Source organism: Macrobrachium rosenbergii, chromosome 55 (genome assembly GCF_040412425.1).
Source record: "Macrobrachium rosenbergii isolate ZJJX-2024 chromosome 55, ASM4041242v1, whole genome shotgun sequence".
Classification (NCBI taxonomy): domain Eukaryota; kingdom Metazoa; phylum Arthropoda; class Malacostraca; order Decapoda; family Palaemonidae; genus Macrobrachium; species Macrobrachium rosenbergii.
The window spans coordinates 65,891,440-65,908,122 of NC_089795.1; the positions used below are offsets into that span (position 1 = coordinate 65,891,440).

The 16,683-nt window shown below is 42.7% G+C and overlaps 1 protein-coding gene and 1 long non-coding RNA gene across 2 annotated transcripts in view; one reads left to right on the plus strand and one right to left on the minus strand.

Moving 5' to 3' along the window:
• LOC136835829 (OTU domain-containing protein 3-like) overlaps positions 1 to 16,683 on the plus strand; it is a 212,835-nt gene that overhangs the window by 135,252 nt on the left and 60,900 nt on the right. The gene's annotated exons all lie outside the window — the stretch shown is intronic.
• LOC136835951 (uncharacterized) lies at positions 13,851 to 15,266 on the minus strand. The gene is made up of 3 exons (XR_010852311.1): positions 15,167 to 15,266; positions 14,780 to 14,986; positions 13,851 to 14,417 (listed from the first exon to the last, which is right to left on the minus strand). It is a non-coding gene; the product is annotated as an uncharacterized lncRNA (long non-coding RNA).

Here is a 16,683-nt window from a genome sequence, read left to right on the forward strand (position 1 = left end):
CCTTTTCCTGGACCTACATTATTCAAGGGACTCGGACGGTTTCCATATAGTATGTACAGAAAGAGAGCACCTTTACTGGAGTTTGGGTACTAATTTTTACAGTGCTTGTCATTTTAATTTAAATTAAATGCTATTTTACACTCCTCCCACAGAGGCCTTACTCTGACATCTCTTGGCAGGCTTCCACAGAAATTGAGTTCCTGACAGGTTTTTTTAGAAATAATTGTTTTCCTCTAAAACACTTTTACAGAATTTTGAGAAAGTTGTTAGATATGAATTTTAGTGAGCCGCGTGTCATTTATGATGTTCCCAAACTTGATATCTACGCTAAATTTCCCTTCCTGTTCAACGATGAGTTTCGCAAAAAGTTCTAAGATCATTATGAAACAATTCCCGATTTGTAAATATGAAACTTATTCGAAAAACCCTTTAACGCTCGAGGTCTCTTTTCAGATCTGAGGATACACTGTGCCGTCTCTAGCATCCATCATCATTTACAAATATCATGTCCCAAGTGCGAGCTGGAACCTACGTTGGATGTACGAGACGGCTGCTAAAAAGATCCGTGTCTGTAGTCATCAGGGCGTCAGTTATAGGACGGGATGCAGATTGTCCAGGTCTGAATTATCAAATATAAGAAATCACTCTGCAATCTGCAAAAAGCAAATTGATATGAAAAACTTCGAAATAATAGCCTCAGCCCAACACAAGGACGAGCTTACGACTTTAGAGACAATTTTCATTAAAGCACTCGTTCCCTCGTTAAATGCCCAGACGTCCTCAACGCCTTTGTTTTATTTTGTAGTTTTCTCTGCTGTTCTTTTGTTTTCAGTAGTTTTACCTTTTTCTGTTTTATACTCTTTAGCCATGTACTAGGTAGTTTGTTTTAAAATGTATTTTAGAAATGTATATGTGTTTTTGCCTTTATAATTTCATATAGTGACGTCCTTTTTATTAAACAAAATTGTGTCATTGCAGCCTTGAAAATGCAATGGATTGTTATAGCAAGTCCGATACACACACACATATTTACACACACACACACACACACATATATATATATATGTATATATATATATATATATATATATATATATATATATATATATATATATATATATATATATATATATATATATAACATTTCTACACCATCGAGCAATCTACGAAAGAAATATTTATGATACACTTAAAACTTTATTGCATCATAAATTTCAGTTAAATATCCGTGAAAATGTATCCTTTTACTGTAGTGTGGGATCAGGAGAACCACCTTAAAAATATATACAGTATATATTTATGTGGGGGTAAGTCTTCAAGACTAGTTGTAAGGCTCTTCTGTTCCGTTCGAGCGTTAAGTTTTGCAAACTGTGTACGACTTTACATTGTATGTATGTATGTACTGTATATATATATATATATATATATATATATATATATATATATATATATATATATATATATATATATATATATATATATATATATATATATATATATATATATATATAACATAAATAATTACATTATATATATAATAAATATATATATATATAATAAATATATATATATATATATATATATATATATATATATATATATATATATATATATATATATATATATATATATATATATATATATATATATATATATATATATATATATATATATATATATATATATATATATATTGTAAAGAGTAGCGCCAAAATAAGCTAGGAAACTGTTCTCCTTTCCTGCTTTGGGTTGGTTTGAACCTTTGAAGGTCGGGGTATAGGGGCTCAGAGAATATATAGTTTGGGGATAGTAACCTGGCTTTGCACTGTTTTCTTTGGTACAGGGAAAGAAAATCGTTTTCTATGATATAGTCGTGTCGTCGACCTGGGTCAGGACATCGCCCCCCTACCCCCTGTCCAGAAGCAATAAAAGGTCAGGGCCAGGACAGCTCTCTCTCACACGCGGTTGCTAGTTTAAGCCGAGAACAAGTTAAGTCTCTGCAGGCCGTTGCCCCTGCCCTCCTCTTCCGCTCGCCGCCACGTGGATCCCATCGCCGCCCTGTGTGCCCGTGTTCCATTCCACGTGGCCTTAGAAGACTGGAAGGGGGATTGCAAGTCTCCCACACGCGAGCTGACATTAAACGGCGGCCTTTTCATCATCCCAAGGCGCCCTTTTCCGCCCCAATCTACGACTTGAAGAAATACCTTGGAGAGGAGGCTACCATTTGTCCACGCTCCCACACGTGGTTCTCGGCAGAAGACGTCGTCAGCCCTACGCCCCTACAAATGTGGTAATGTACCCAAAACGAGTTGCTAGTCACGATTACTTAGCCCTTTTGCATTTATTAATTTCTGGGCCTATAACTTTGTGTTCCCTGATATTCCTTGGTTCAAGCCAGGCCCACGTGTTCACAGCTCCTTTCCTCTGAGTCACAAGTAACGCCTCAGGGAGTCCTTTGGCGCCTTCAGTGCACCCCCCGAGTAATTCAATCCCCAAATTCCAGCATTAGATGTGTAACGGGGTCCTAATAATATCGTTTCAGGAAGACGCATGTAGCAGAATTATCCTTGGTCTGTGTTCCTGGCATTCCCAAGCTCCCCTTCGGGAGGACTTCTCGACAGTAATTTACCGTGTTTTCAGTTAATTTTCCCTTTGACCTTGTGTACTATCAAATATAACTATTTTTATATCCACGTGTTTCACGCACTTCCCTAGTGAAGAGCCCTCCGCTCCGTGTACTTCTTTTTTTTTTGTTTGTGTTTTATATGTCCTGGGTATCTTACAAGGCCATTTTCGAGTAAAGTAATAATTGTGGAGTCATAAGATCCACCTGCACCAGGAAACATATAAAAATGGCGACCTTGCCAGGATTCTCGTAATGATTGCATCCCCCTCTTCCCCTTTGTTGTTTGTGTTGCAATTTGTGAAATCAGCAATTAGCTCAGCTAAGCTGGATACTGAGACAAATTACGAACCTTGGAAAAGCCAGCGCAACAGGCCAAGGAAATTCTGCGTAAGTAAACTGTGTTTATTTAGCGTAGGACGCTGTAGAAAACGTGACTAGTCCTAGAATTTTTTTTTTTATAGTAGGGCGCATGTCCGAGGAAACGAGAGAGAATCGCCGAAACTTAGCTTTGGAAGCCTTTGCACGCGGCTTGCATGCCATTCAATTAGGTTATACAGGTGATAAATCATTAAAGGAATAGTGCGCATATTCCTCCTGTAAAACGAGTGATTTCGAAACCGAATCATTAGATATAGCGCGAGACCTCGACGTCAACCACGTGTTCGAAAGTCAGATTAGCATTGCTGATGCAATTTTTACCCTCTCTCTCTCTTTTTAGAAATAGGAGCGAAAGCGTATATTATACGCCCAGGGACGAAAAGGGTCAACAACCGTTGTCTCTCAGTTCGGGAAGTCCCGGTTGTTTACGTCGTTCATTCATTTGGCGCAGACGGCCTTGACCGTCCATTCCGTGGCCAGTTAGGAAAACATTTGTTTGTTTGATTTGCTTCGCTCTACCAAATTGTTTTGCATTATTGGGGGTCTGACATTATATGTTCTGTATTGTTCTGTTTTTTTCTGTGGTTTTGTTTTGTGCTGTTACTACGGCTGTGTGTGTTGCCTATCTGTTGTGATTGTGGGATGGCCCCCCCACCTAATTGCCCTTGAGAATAACACTTCTCCCATAAGTCATTAAAACTAGCGCCCTCGCTGATCAGACGTCGTCTGTGCGGAAATTCTAGAGCGCCTATATATTCTATTCTTGTCCCCAATAAATCCGTGTCGTCGGTCCGTTGGTGAGACCAATTCATTTTCCATTCAGTCCCCAAATGAGCCCGTTTCGTCGGTAATTCGGGAGACCTAAATATATATCCCAATCTAGTCCCCAAGTAAGCCCGTTTGTCGTTACCTTGGGAGACCAATCATTGCTAAATTCATTGTCCCCAATCAGCCCGCTTCGTCGGTAAATTGGGAGACCAATCATTGCTAATTTATCGTCCCCAATCAGCCCGTTTTGTCGGTAAATCGGGAGACCAATCATCGCTAATTCATCGTCCCCAATCAGCCCGCTCCGTCGGTAAATCGGGAGACCAATCATTGCTAAATCATCGTCCCCAATCAGCCCGCTTCGTCGGTAAACCGGGAGACCAATCATTGCTACTCATCGTCCCCAATCAGCCCGCCTCGTCGGTAAATCGGGAGACCAATCATTGCTAATTTATCGTCCCCAATCAGCCCGCTTCGTCGGTAAATCGGGAGACCAATCATTGCTAAATTCATCGTCCCCAATCAGCCCGCTTCGTCGGTACATAGGGAGACCAATCATTGCTAAATTCATCGTCCCCAATCAGCCCGCTTCGTCGGTAAACCGGGAGACCAATCATCGCTACTTCATCGTCCCCAATCAGCCCGCTTCGTCGGTAAACCGGGAGACCAATCATTGCTACTCATCGTCCCCAATCAGCCCGCCTCGTCGGTAAATCGGGAGACCAATCATGGCTAATTTATCGTCCCCAATCAGCCCGTTTTGTCGGTAAATCGGGAGATAAATCATTGATAAATTCATCGTCCCCAATCAGCCCGCTTCGTCGGTAAATCGGGAGACCAATCATCGCTAATTCATCGTCCCCAATCAGCCCGCTTCGTCGGTAAATCGGGAGACCAATCATTGCTAATTCATCGTCCCCAATCAGCCCGCTTCGTCGGTAAATCGGGAGACCAATCATCGCTAATTCTTCGTCCCCAATCAGCCCGCTCCGTCGGTAAATCGGGAGACCAATCATCGCTAATTCATCGTCCCCAATCAGCCCGCTTCGTCGGTAAATCGGGAGACCAATCATTGCTAAATTCATCGTCCCCAATCAGCCCGCTTCGTCGGTAAATCGGGAGACCAATCATCGCTAATTCATCGTCCCCAATCAGCCCGCTTCGTCGGTACATAGGGAGACCAATCATTGCTAAATTCATCGTCCCCAATCAGCCCGCTTCGTCGGTAAACCGGGAGACCAATCATCGCTAATTCATCGTCCCCCAATCAGCCCGCTCCGTCGGTAAATCGGGAGACCAATCATTGCTAATTCATCGTCCCCAATCAGCCCGCTTCGTCGGTAAACCGGGAGACCAATCATTGCTACTCATCGTCCCCAAATCAGCCCGCCTCGTCGGTAAATCGGGAGACCAATCATTGCTAATTTATCGTCCCCAATCAGCCCGTTTTGTCGGTAAATCGGAGATCAATCATTGCTAAATTCATCGTCCCCAATCAGCCCGCTTCGTCGGTAAATCAGGAGACCAATCATTGCTAATTTATCGTCCCCAATCAGCCCGTTTGTCGGTAAATCAGGAGACCAATCATTGCTAAATTCATCGTCCCCAATCAGCCCGCTTCGTCGGTAAATCGGGAGACCAATCATCGCTAATTCATCGTCCCCAATCAGCCCGCTTCGTCGGTAAATCGGGAGACCAATCATTGCTAATTCATCGTCCCCAATCAGCCCGCTTCGTCGGTAAATCGGGAGACCAATCATCGCTAATTCTTCGTCCCCAATCAGCCCGCTCCGTCGGTAAATCGGGAGACCAATCATACGTCCTTTGGAAAAGGGTCCAAGATTCCCACAGCTCTGGGAAATTAATTCTGTGTGTTACTAGCGTCCTCTCCCGCCTGCAAAATGTCGACACGGTCTCAGCAGAGCGAGGATTTCAAGTTCTTCATGTCCTCAGGAAGGAACTCGGCCTTTCCGGGAGAGAACTAAGAGACTGGGTACAGGAGAGGATGGACGCCATACAGGCAGAAAGACAGGCTCAGGAGAGACAAGTAAAAGCAGAAAGACAGGCTCAGGAGAGACGAGAAGAAGCCGCACGGCAGGAACGAGAAGCAGAGGCTGGCTCGGGAGAGATGGAAGACGCAGAGAGGCTGGCTCAGGAGAGACGGGAGGACGCAGAGACAGACAGGAACAGGAGGCAGAACGACTAGCCCAAGAGAAACGAGGCGCAGAAAGACTAGCCCAGGAGAAACGAGACGCAGCAGAAAGACTGGCCCAGGAGAAACGAGAAGAAGCCGAGAGGGAAGAAAGGGACAAGCAGCGTGCCCATGAACTCGCAATGCTGCAACAGAGTGGCCCTTCGCCTCCACCTGCCCCCCAGGGGATGAGTGCCTTCAGCCAGGCTCTCGCCTGCATGCCGAAGTGGACGGAGGCTGAGCCCGAGTGTGGCTCGACAGCGCCGAGACAGTGTTAAAGGCCTGCCCCTGAGTGCCGCCGAACTCTCCCTGGTGTTGGGCAAGTTCCTTGGAGGGAAGGCCTTGATTGCCTACAAAGCCCTCCCGCCGGAGGAGCAGGAAAATTGGGAGGTCGTACGCCAGACTATTGCCAAGGCGTACGAGATAACCCCTGAACGCTGGAGGAGGTGCTGGCGCGGGCTAGTGAAGGAGGCCAATCAAACCTGGGCAGACTGGGCCTACAAGTCCGAGCGTGCCCGTGCCAAATGGTTCGAGGCCGTGGGGTTACGACTCTCAACGATGCCATCGAACAAATACAGATAGAGAACTTCCTACTCTACACCCGCCCGGCCCTCGCCACGCACATCGCCGAGAGGAGCCCCCACCTTAGCTGATTGCTGCCGAATAGCGGATCTATGGGACACCCATCACCCCCAGGAGAGCTCGCTGCAGCGCAAAATTACGCCACCCGCCTACCTATCAGGTGCCCCTCCGCCGAAGAATGGGCAATCACAGAAGCCCGTCGTGTGCGGGTTCTGTAAAAGATCGGGCATGCCAAGGAGCAATGCCGCAGTAAACCACCCGCGTCTCTCTCTCCGGACAGCCCCTAATAAGTCGCCTGCGCCTCTGCCAGGGCAGTGCGAAGAGATTTCAGCCAAACCTTTTGCACGGCGTGCAAGGTTTATGGCCACTCTTCCTCATGGGCAAAATGCCTAGAAATAATAAGGCAGGAACTCCCGCCGTCGCCCTGGCAGTAACGAATCCCGAGTCCTTGGGCCCTCCTGCCGAGGGTCCCATCTATGTGGCACCTCCTCAAGGTAAATACTCAGCATGTCAGGTCAAGGCATTTGACGACTCTGGCGCGCAAATTTCCCTCATAAGGAGGGACAAAGTTCCCTATGGAGCTATAATAGACCGACGCAAGCTCGTCACCATTGAGGGCATTAACGATTTTAAAATGATCCTCCCTACGGTCCAACTGAGGGTCACCCGACCCCACAGAGCCAGGACCCCTTCGTCTCGCCGTGTGACACATTCCAGGAGGCTATGATGTCATCCTGGGCCAAGACTTTGCGTCCCCTTTCAATCCACAACCATTACGGGGTCCCCATCCCCCAATAAATCATCCAAATCCGAGTCCAGTGCCCGGCACGGCATCAGTGCCAGTGCCGAGGCCTCAGCCAGATCTCCCTACAGGAGAATCTCGGCCTTCAACTCCTCTGCCAGTGCCCCTTCGGCGCACTGAGCAGTGCCAGTCTCCGTCCGTCCAGACAGACGAGACCACCACCACATCGCCGCCAGTGCCAATGTCAGTGCCTGAGCTGGTCACCCCTGCAAGCAAGTCGACCCTGCCCCCTCCGGCCGTCCCCTCTCTCTCGCGCCCGCCGCCAGATTCCTCCGCGAGTCATGATTCTGCCCCGCCTTCCTGGGCGATGAACTCTGCGATCTGCGCCGGTTAATGTCGAGATGGCGAACAAAATTCCTGGGTCAGTTGTCGCAGCAGCTGACCCAGATGGCACCCCTTGCCGCCCTTGGGCCTCGGGCCCTCCGATTCCCCGACCAAGGACAACGGTCCAAGGAGGAGAGGTTCGCGGCGGAGTTACCACGGGTGTGGGCGATCGCAGGTAGTCCACAAGGAGCCCCGAGCTCTTCTGGCCCCTATGCAAACTTGGCATAGGGCCCCCTTCTTCATCTTTGAACGTCTTGGCACCTTTCATCCAGGAGAGGATGTCAAGGCCTTCCGCTATCTTCCTTTCCTTTGGAATTTCTATCCTCATCCTTCTCTATCGATCTTTCCTTCACACTTTCCCTTACTTACCACCGCAAGCGGCAGTTAACATATGGGATATCCTCCCCTTTTAAAATGCACTAATTATTTTATTTTGAAGCAGTAAGAGAGACAGAGTGGGAAGTGGCACGCCCTTACGCCCGTCCTTTGGCACAAGGCAGGCGTGTCAACTCTTCCTGAAGGGGTCGCGCCCTTTGGGTTTCTTTTCCCCGCCCTTGGGCTGAGAGTTAGCTCTGACCGTCGTCTGTTGGCGATGGAAGTTAGATAAAGAAGTAAATCATAAATACCTCACTCTGTTATCCTTTATTTTCTACGTATATTATTTACTTTTGCATTTAATCTTTTCTTTTTTTTTTTTAACGAATCTTGAGTCACAAGACTCCTGCCCTTACGAATTTTAACGTTGCCTTTTTTAATCACCACGGTGCGGCCCGCCCTTTAGTAGGAAGTAATATCCTTCGTTGTTGTTCTGTGTAGTTTCCTTTATTTTTTATTTACATTTCTTTTTTTTTTTTTATTATCCCTGTGGAGAATGTTATCCTTGTCCATTTTCCCCTTCATTTGTTTATCCTCCCATTCATAAGTCGAGTAGTCTATTTATAGCTTACACCCGAGTTGTAAGCTGCAGATGTAAAAATTTAGCGTCGTTTAAGTTGGCGAATTAAAACCCGCGAATAATCTCTCTGCCTCACAGCTATCAAGTTCTTGTCCCTTCAGATTAGCGTTCGTGGGAAATATTAGTTATGCTCGTCGAGCTTGTGAACAATTGGAGGTCGATTGAAAAGAAGAATTGAATTCTATTATTACAATTTTGGTAAAGGGGATATTATTTAATACCTACAGTGTATTGTCACGAATGCCGCCTCTTCAAGGCACAACTAATAGCATGCCTGTAATTCCAGGATAGCATTAAGGAATCAGTGGGTTTACATTTGTTTCCTTTTAAATTCTGCCTTGTATGTTTTATTTTGTTGTTGTTATTTTGAAATTTTGAAGTGTTCTTTGTTTATTTTCTTTTGCGCCTTATTACCCCAGTAAAGTAAATCGAATAAAGAATGGGTAGAAACAGTACTTAGGAAGTATTTGAGCAATAATTAATTTGCAAACAAGTTTACCCTTTTATTGAATATTCTAAATTGCACTCTGCTCCTAAAGTAAACCTTCAGTTTGTTATTGATTAGTGTGGCATCAGAGTTTTACAAATAAAGTAAAGTAAAGGTTGTAGCAAAGCAAAAGATAGAATAAAGTCGAACGTTTTCTTCGCTCATTTTTGCTGTTGTCAATATTTGCACCCGTTTATAGGTGTGAATATTATCTTGCCAGGGGAGCTGTAAAGAGTAGCGCCAAAATACGCTAGGAAACTGTTCTCCTTTCCTGCTTTGGGTTGGTTTGAACCTTTGAAGGTCGGGGTATAGGGGCTCAGAGAATATAATAGTTTGGGGACAGTAACCTGGCTTTGCACTGTTTTCTTTGGTACAGGAAAGAAAATCGTTTTCTATGATATAGTCGTGTCGTCGACCTGGGTCAGGACATCGCCCCTACCCTGTCCAGAAGCAATAAAAGGTCAGGGCCAGGACAGCTCTCTCTCACACACGGTCGCTAGTTTAAGCCGAGAACAAGTTAAGTCTCTGCAGGCCGTTGCCCCTGCCCTCCTCTTCCGCTCGCCGCCACGTGGATCCCATCGCCGCCCTGTGTGCCCCGTGTTCCATTCCACGTGGCCTTAGAAGACTGCAAGGGGGATTGCAAGTCTCCCACACGCGAGCTGACATTAAACGGCGGCCTTTTCATCATCCCAAGGGCGCCCTTTTCCACCCCAATCTACGACTTGAAGAAATACCTTGGAGAGGGAGGCTACCATTTGTCCACGCTCCCACACGTGGTTCTCGGCAGAAGACGTCGTCAGCCCTACGCCCCTACAAATGTGGTAATGTACCCAAAACGAGTTGCTAGTCACGATTACTTAGCCCTTTTGCATTTATTAATTTCTGGGCCTATAACTTTGTGTTCCCTGATATTCCTTGGTTCAAGCCAGGCCCACGTGTTCACAGCTCCTTTCCGGAGTCATTTGGCGCCTTCAGTGCACCCCCGAGTAATTCAATCCCCAAATTCCAGCATTAGATGTGTAACGGGGGTCCTAATATCGTTTCAGGAAGACGCATGTAGCAGAATTATCCTTGGTCCGTGTTCCTGGCATTCCCAAGCTCCCCCCCCTTCGGGAGGACTTCTACGGCAGTAATTTACCGTGTTTTCAGTTAATTTTCCCTTTGACCTTGTGTGCTATCAAATATAACTATTCTTATATCCACGTGTTTCACGCACTTCCCCTAGTGAAGAGCCCTCCGCTCCGTGTACTTCTTTTTTTTTTTTGTTTGTGTTTTATATGTCCTGGGTATCTTACAAGGCCATTTTCGAGTAAAGTAATAATTGTGGAGTCATAAGATCCACCTGCACCAGGAAACATATAAAATATATATATATATATAATATATATATATATATATATATATATATATATATATATATATATATATATATATATATATATATATATATATATATATATACAGGCAGTCCCCGGTTTACAGACGGTTCCGACTTCGACGTTCGAGGTTCTGGCGCTTTTCAAATATATTCATCAGAAATTATTTCCCGGCTTACGGCGCATATTCCAGGGTTACGACGCATCGTGCGCCAATCCGACGGAAGAAATATGGCCCCAAAACGGCAGAATAATCATAATTTGAAGGTTTTTTGATGTAAAACTCAATAATAATGCAGTTTACATCGTTTTCAATGCACCCAGAGCATTAAAAGTAAGGTTTTCTTATGATTTTTGACGATTTTCGACGATTTTCCGGCTTACGATGATTTTCGGGTTACAACGCTAGCGCAAACGGAACCCCGTCGTAAACCAGGGGACCGCCCTGTATATATATATATATATATATATATATATATATATATATATATATATATATATATATATATATATATATATATATATATATATATATATACTAAGTAATGACTCACATCTTTCTGGTCCAATCATAACTTCAGTCCTTCGTTATGAAATAACTTGCTTACACTCAAATAATTGGCCACTCATTTACGTACGACATTTTCTTTCTAGAGAGAGGGAAAACGTAAACCACACTCTGTCGTAGTTCGCCAGCAACTGAACGTTCTTACGAATTGTGCCTTGTCATTCCCATAGCAACTTTCTGTCTGTGCAGTGCATGCTGCCTGGACAGACTTACCGCTTCCATATACAGCGTCATTCAGTGACGGTCAAACCGGCATTGACCTTGGCTCTATTTGTCTATTTACTAAATGGGTACAACACACAAAAGATAATCTGTGATACAATATACAGTACATCCGGTGGTAATGATACAGCAGTATATGTTACAAAAACCATTATGCTTACGTTTAAGATTAAAGATCTATAAATATATTTTTTATGACCTGCTATTCAAACAGCAACACACATGCACATCTCTGCGTAACCGATCTTAATTTTGAATAATAGAAAGATAATCTTGGAAAAAGATTGTTTCATTCTCATCATTATTCTATCGATGATCTATTTGATATTATAATAACACCTTCATTGTACACCAACCAATTACCATACTCTCATCCACTCTGTTGATGAAAGCGGAAAAGCAAGGTCTTTACAGTTAAACCTATATAGACGGAAGTGCCTTAACCCACGGTTGAGCTATATCAGGTTAGCCGACGCGCTTGTAAATACCCGTCTGACAGTCGACGGGCGTGACGTCACGCGTTAATCAGGTAGGGAAAGGAGGAGATACAGAGTACGAATCAGGCAGAATGTTCTTGTTTGTCAATGAAGTTGAAGGTCATTTCTTGAGGCTAACACTGGGCCTATGCACCTGGGATTTCTTTATTTGACCTCGGGGCACGGGCCATAAGCAGGTTAACTTATTCACACTAACTTTCCCTTAGGCCCTGTCCACACTAGCGGGCACTGCCCGACGTGCAAACACTGTTCCCATAACCGTTCCACTGTACTGACCGACCGAGTATGGAGCCAGAACGATGCGATTGTCTGGTAACACTGCTTCAGAAGCGAGAGAAAATATAAACAGCTGGAAGTGCCCGACGGGCATGCCCGCTAGTGTGGACAAGGCCTTAGTGTGGACTTTGTCAGTTGTAAATCAGAGCACCAGACAAACGTCCAAGAACATACAGGGAAGGAGTTTTGTGGGAATTAGGCCCAGTAATTGTGCAGTTTACGGATGCTTTAATAATAGCAGAAATGGTTCAGATGTTCGATTTTTTAGGTTTCCAAGAGACGACGAATTTAGGAAGAAATGGATAAATGCCTGCCGTCGTGATGATAATGTCAATACCAACAAAACAAAGAAATGAAGGTACTATTTATATGACAGGTAAGAGCGCTTCGTTGTTCCTTGAAAAACACAAACATTGCCTTCAATGGCCAGTTTTTTCTTCGGAGAAAAAGATACATTCAGTAATATGAATCAGAAATCTTAAACACTTAAGAGTTTATCTTTTTTCACTAATACGCCTAAAATACTCGAATTGTGAAATTAATGTTCATTATAGTGTTAAAGCGCTTTCGTTTTAAGGATTTTATTATAATTATTTTTCGTTGATGATGTTATGGCATTTTACAATTACTATTCTTTTATTGCAGGACTTCAAGGAAAAAGAAAGACGTCATAGGTAGTTCTAACAACCAAGAACGGATTTCCGCTCATTCGATAAACCATCCAGTTAGCGAAACTTGTATTATGACATACCACCACAGTTTCCTTGGTCGCTAATAGCTAAGATACAGCTTAAGGCGCAAATATTCTCATCTAATGATAGCTTCAAAGTTCAACTCATATATGTAATTAAGCATTCAACATTTTGATGCAGACTAATATCAACTTACTTTTCAACCCTTTTCAAAACAAAATCCTTTTGATTCACTAAAAATCATGGTTTGCTCAAAATCACTCATCCTAAAATTATATTTTCTAGCTCTACAGCAAAATCCAAAATCCAGTATACTGTACAGTATAATGTTTCACTATATTTCGGTTATAGAGAACAAAATATAAACTTATTATATAACTACTCAAGTACTGTCAAACTACTAAAACAAGCAGATGGTTGTTTGTAAAGATTAGATCAATTATCTAGGAATACATTGTTGGGAGATATATTTTGTAGTAACTGTAAGATAATATACGTTCTAAATAAATATCGCTGAAACAATGTCTCCGAAATTATAACCTTCCCTGTGAAGACTACAGACTTAGACTTATGACTATGTTTTGCAGTGTTTGAAAGCTCCTGGGATTTTTTTTTTTTTTTTTTTTTTTAGTATCGCCGGTTGTTACACTATTACCCAGATCTGGGTAACCCAAGTGTTTAACCTTTCCAGTCCCACAGACAAGAAAACTGGCGTTACGTTAATCAGTGCACTACAAAGAGCTCCATGTCCAAAGGACTGGGGTTCTACAGCCTTCCAAACTACTCAGGCAGAAATGTCTAAAACTGAGGGGTGGAAAGGAGGTCATTGACCATCCATTCCAAGGACTTCCGGAAATTGCATGGCAAGGAATAAAGAATTTAGGCCAAAGGTTTGAAAGGTGTAACAGGAGGAAAACCTCCAGTTGCACTATTAAAACAATTGTTAGGAGAGGGTGGATAGCAAGATGGAAGGAAGATATGAATGGAGGTACAGTAAAATGAATGAAAGTAGTTGCAGCTAGGGTCCGAAGGACTTCACTAACCCCTACGGGGAACTACCGAAAAACAAAAACCCAGAGTTGTCCATTTGATTCTCAAAACAATGGATATGTGTTAACAGCGAGGTGACCCCAGCCAGACTAATTTCAACTCTACAGAATCAGATACAAAAGCTAAGAATAAAACCATAATCATCGTAGACTACTCTATGACCCATGAACTAAACTGTAACCGTAGTTCATTACAACATTTTCTAGCTACTTAGTTAACCTTTGCCCTCGAACAATCACCTACAGGTTGAAAAACTGTTCGGTACTTAGTTCCACTCAATATATTTTGCTTATGTTACGGTTAACTTCTTATGGTTTTCATGTGCACATATATATAAAAACTAAATGCAGTATGGCAAATATTGCTCTCATATCAAGGGGTAATCCCTTTACAAAAAGAAATCTCGGCAGCAGTTCATGAACCAAATAAAATTTTTTTCCATCCAAATTTTTTCAACAGGAGAGCCTGATCATTTTCATGCATAATAGTAAGTAATTTAACGACATAACATATCCAATCACCTTTCCAGTTACATGTTGACGGTGGCAAGACCTACAGATATTCCTTTCTTTTCTCGCCAGCTTTGTACTGGTGTTTCACTGGGACTTCCCTCCACCGACAACCTGCAAAAAAAGACATTTTATGTCAGCTAACAGACCACCTAAATACTTTAAGATTGAAGCTTAATATCTGCAATAGTTTCTTACCCAATTAATACAATTTTAAGTTATAATTTTAAGTTACATACTTTAAAGAACGAAAAAGCAAATCCAGATAATACACAAGATCAATAAGCCATATTAATTTGTGACCAAATATTTTTACGTAATTCTCAAAACAACGAAGACTAAGGAACTGCAAGTCCCCTTCTGACGTACGGTAAATATTGCCGTACGTCGGGAGGGACATCCGCCCCACACCTGATGGGGGAGGATTAGCTTGCAGAAGAACTTTTAAAGGTAAATCAAATTGGAAAGGCACTCACCATTGGTGCAGGTATACCATACTAGTTTCCAGTCCAGAACGAGGTTCTGAGACTAAGAAGCTGGGTAAGGAGAATTAACACTGTAGATAGATAACTTCAGCACACGCACTGTAAGCAGCAATGCTGGCTGAAGCCCGCCTTCCATTAACCCACCACACCAGAATATTCTGATGGACTATAAATAGCATCAGTTCCATTCCACAGCACCTACATAAAAAATAATAGGAGCAACATGTGTAAAACCATTCACCTCAGCCACAATACTCTACACTTGCAAAAACTGAAGATGCAAATACCAAAAACCTTATTCAACCACGAGACTGAAAAACATTATATCAAATTCACTTCACAAATGGGCAACATAAAAACAAACAAAATATAACTTACGTCACCGGACAGACGGGGAACGGAATCGTTGAGCAAGGTTACGCGAACAGTGCACTTTTTATACACCGAACTTTCTGACGAGAACCGAGTAGTACGAGTACCGAGTCAACCGACCAACCGTTGACAACACTACTAAGTTCACAGCCAAGGACGATGAAGCCACAATACATTTACTTTTTTCTTCTTCTTTTTTGTTTTAAATTAACGACGGAGAATTTTGTTCACTTACCCCTATCTTTTCATGCAACCAGAATTAATAGTTTGGTGCTTCACCGTAAAAAAACATGGCGCGTGTGTTAGTTTCAGATTTCGGCTTTGGGCTTGTTTTGGCGCCAATAAAAAATATTAAATAACTCTTGAAGGGCTGTTGGTGTCAGTTTTACGTAACATATTTTCTGCATGTGGATATTTTCAGCTTTTCTGAAGTGATGAACAAACACATTTTACGGCGAAGACAGATCATTCAAACGGTCAATTTATTTAAACATAGATGCAACGTTGCAAGCAACATCAATTTTACTACCAATAGAATCCGTTTGATTGATTCATCAATACGAGCAACTGGCGACAAAACTCACGGTCATGGACTGCGAGAAGAATTAATTTATTCCGGAAAAATGAAGACCAATTTAGATTTACAATTTGGGTTACCAGCCAACTGGTATACTTAATTAACTGGATAATTGCCTGCGGCTTAACAGAATAATTATGACTTTAAAATCTCACCTGGCTTTTTTTTTTTTTTTTTTTTAGCTTGGAGTAAGATAGGGTGTGGCTTGTATTGCATAGTGTTACGTGTGCACAAAAGCATTCCTAATTTAAATTCACATTCTAGAGTAAATATTATAGGCCTATAGTCCTCACCTCGTTTCAGGTCACTCACCGCCAGCCCAGTAACATATTCTTTGTATACAATTGTACTTTGAAAAATATTGAAAAAATAAACCATAAAAATTTTGAGTGGAAATACGGTTCTTGCAAACTGATTCTGGAGATACTGTCGGCGCAGAAATTAGTAAACTACTGACATTTGGCTTTCAAACTTCTTACAAAATCGACTTTGAAATTATGGAATACTGTCCAAAAATCGTTTTTATTTCAAATTTGACTCGTTCATTGCGTTCAACATGACTTTCGGATTTTAATCCTAACGGCAATGAAAAACAAATCACACTTTCCACTAATAGTCAAGGTATATGTTTTTAGACTTATGTGAAAGTGACACGAATGTCCATTCTCACACGTGTCAGCTGATGCAATTAGCAAAAGAAATCAGAATGCATTTGCTGGCAAATTCGGTAAGGCTGTCACTCCAAAACGTGAGTGGGATGGAGACTATCAGTTTTACAATGGAGAAATGACAACAAACTAAAAATAATGACGAACAGGAGTCTCAGGAGAAAGTAAGTTGGATCAAATCTACCGCACCTAACATCACTCCCCAACCCTCTCTCTCTTCCCCATCCCAACAAAAAAAAAAGGACGAAGGTGGTATGGACATGTGTTGGGAAAGGGGC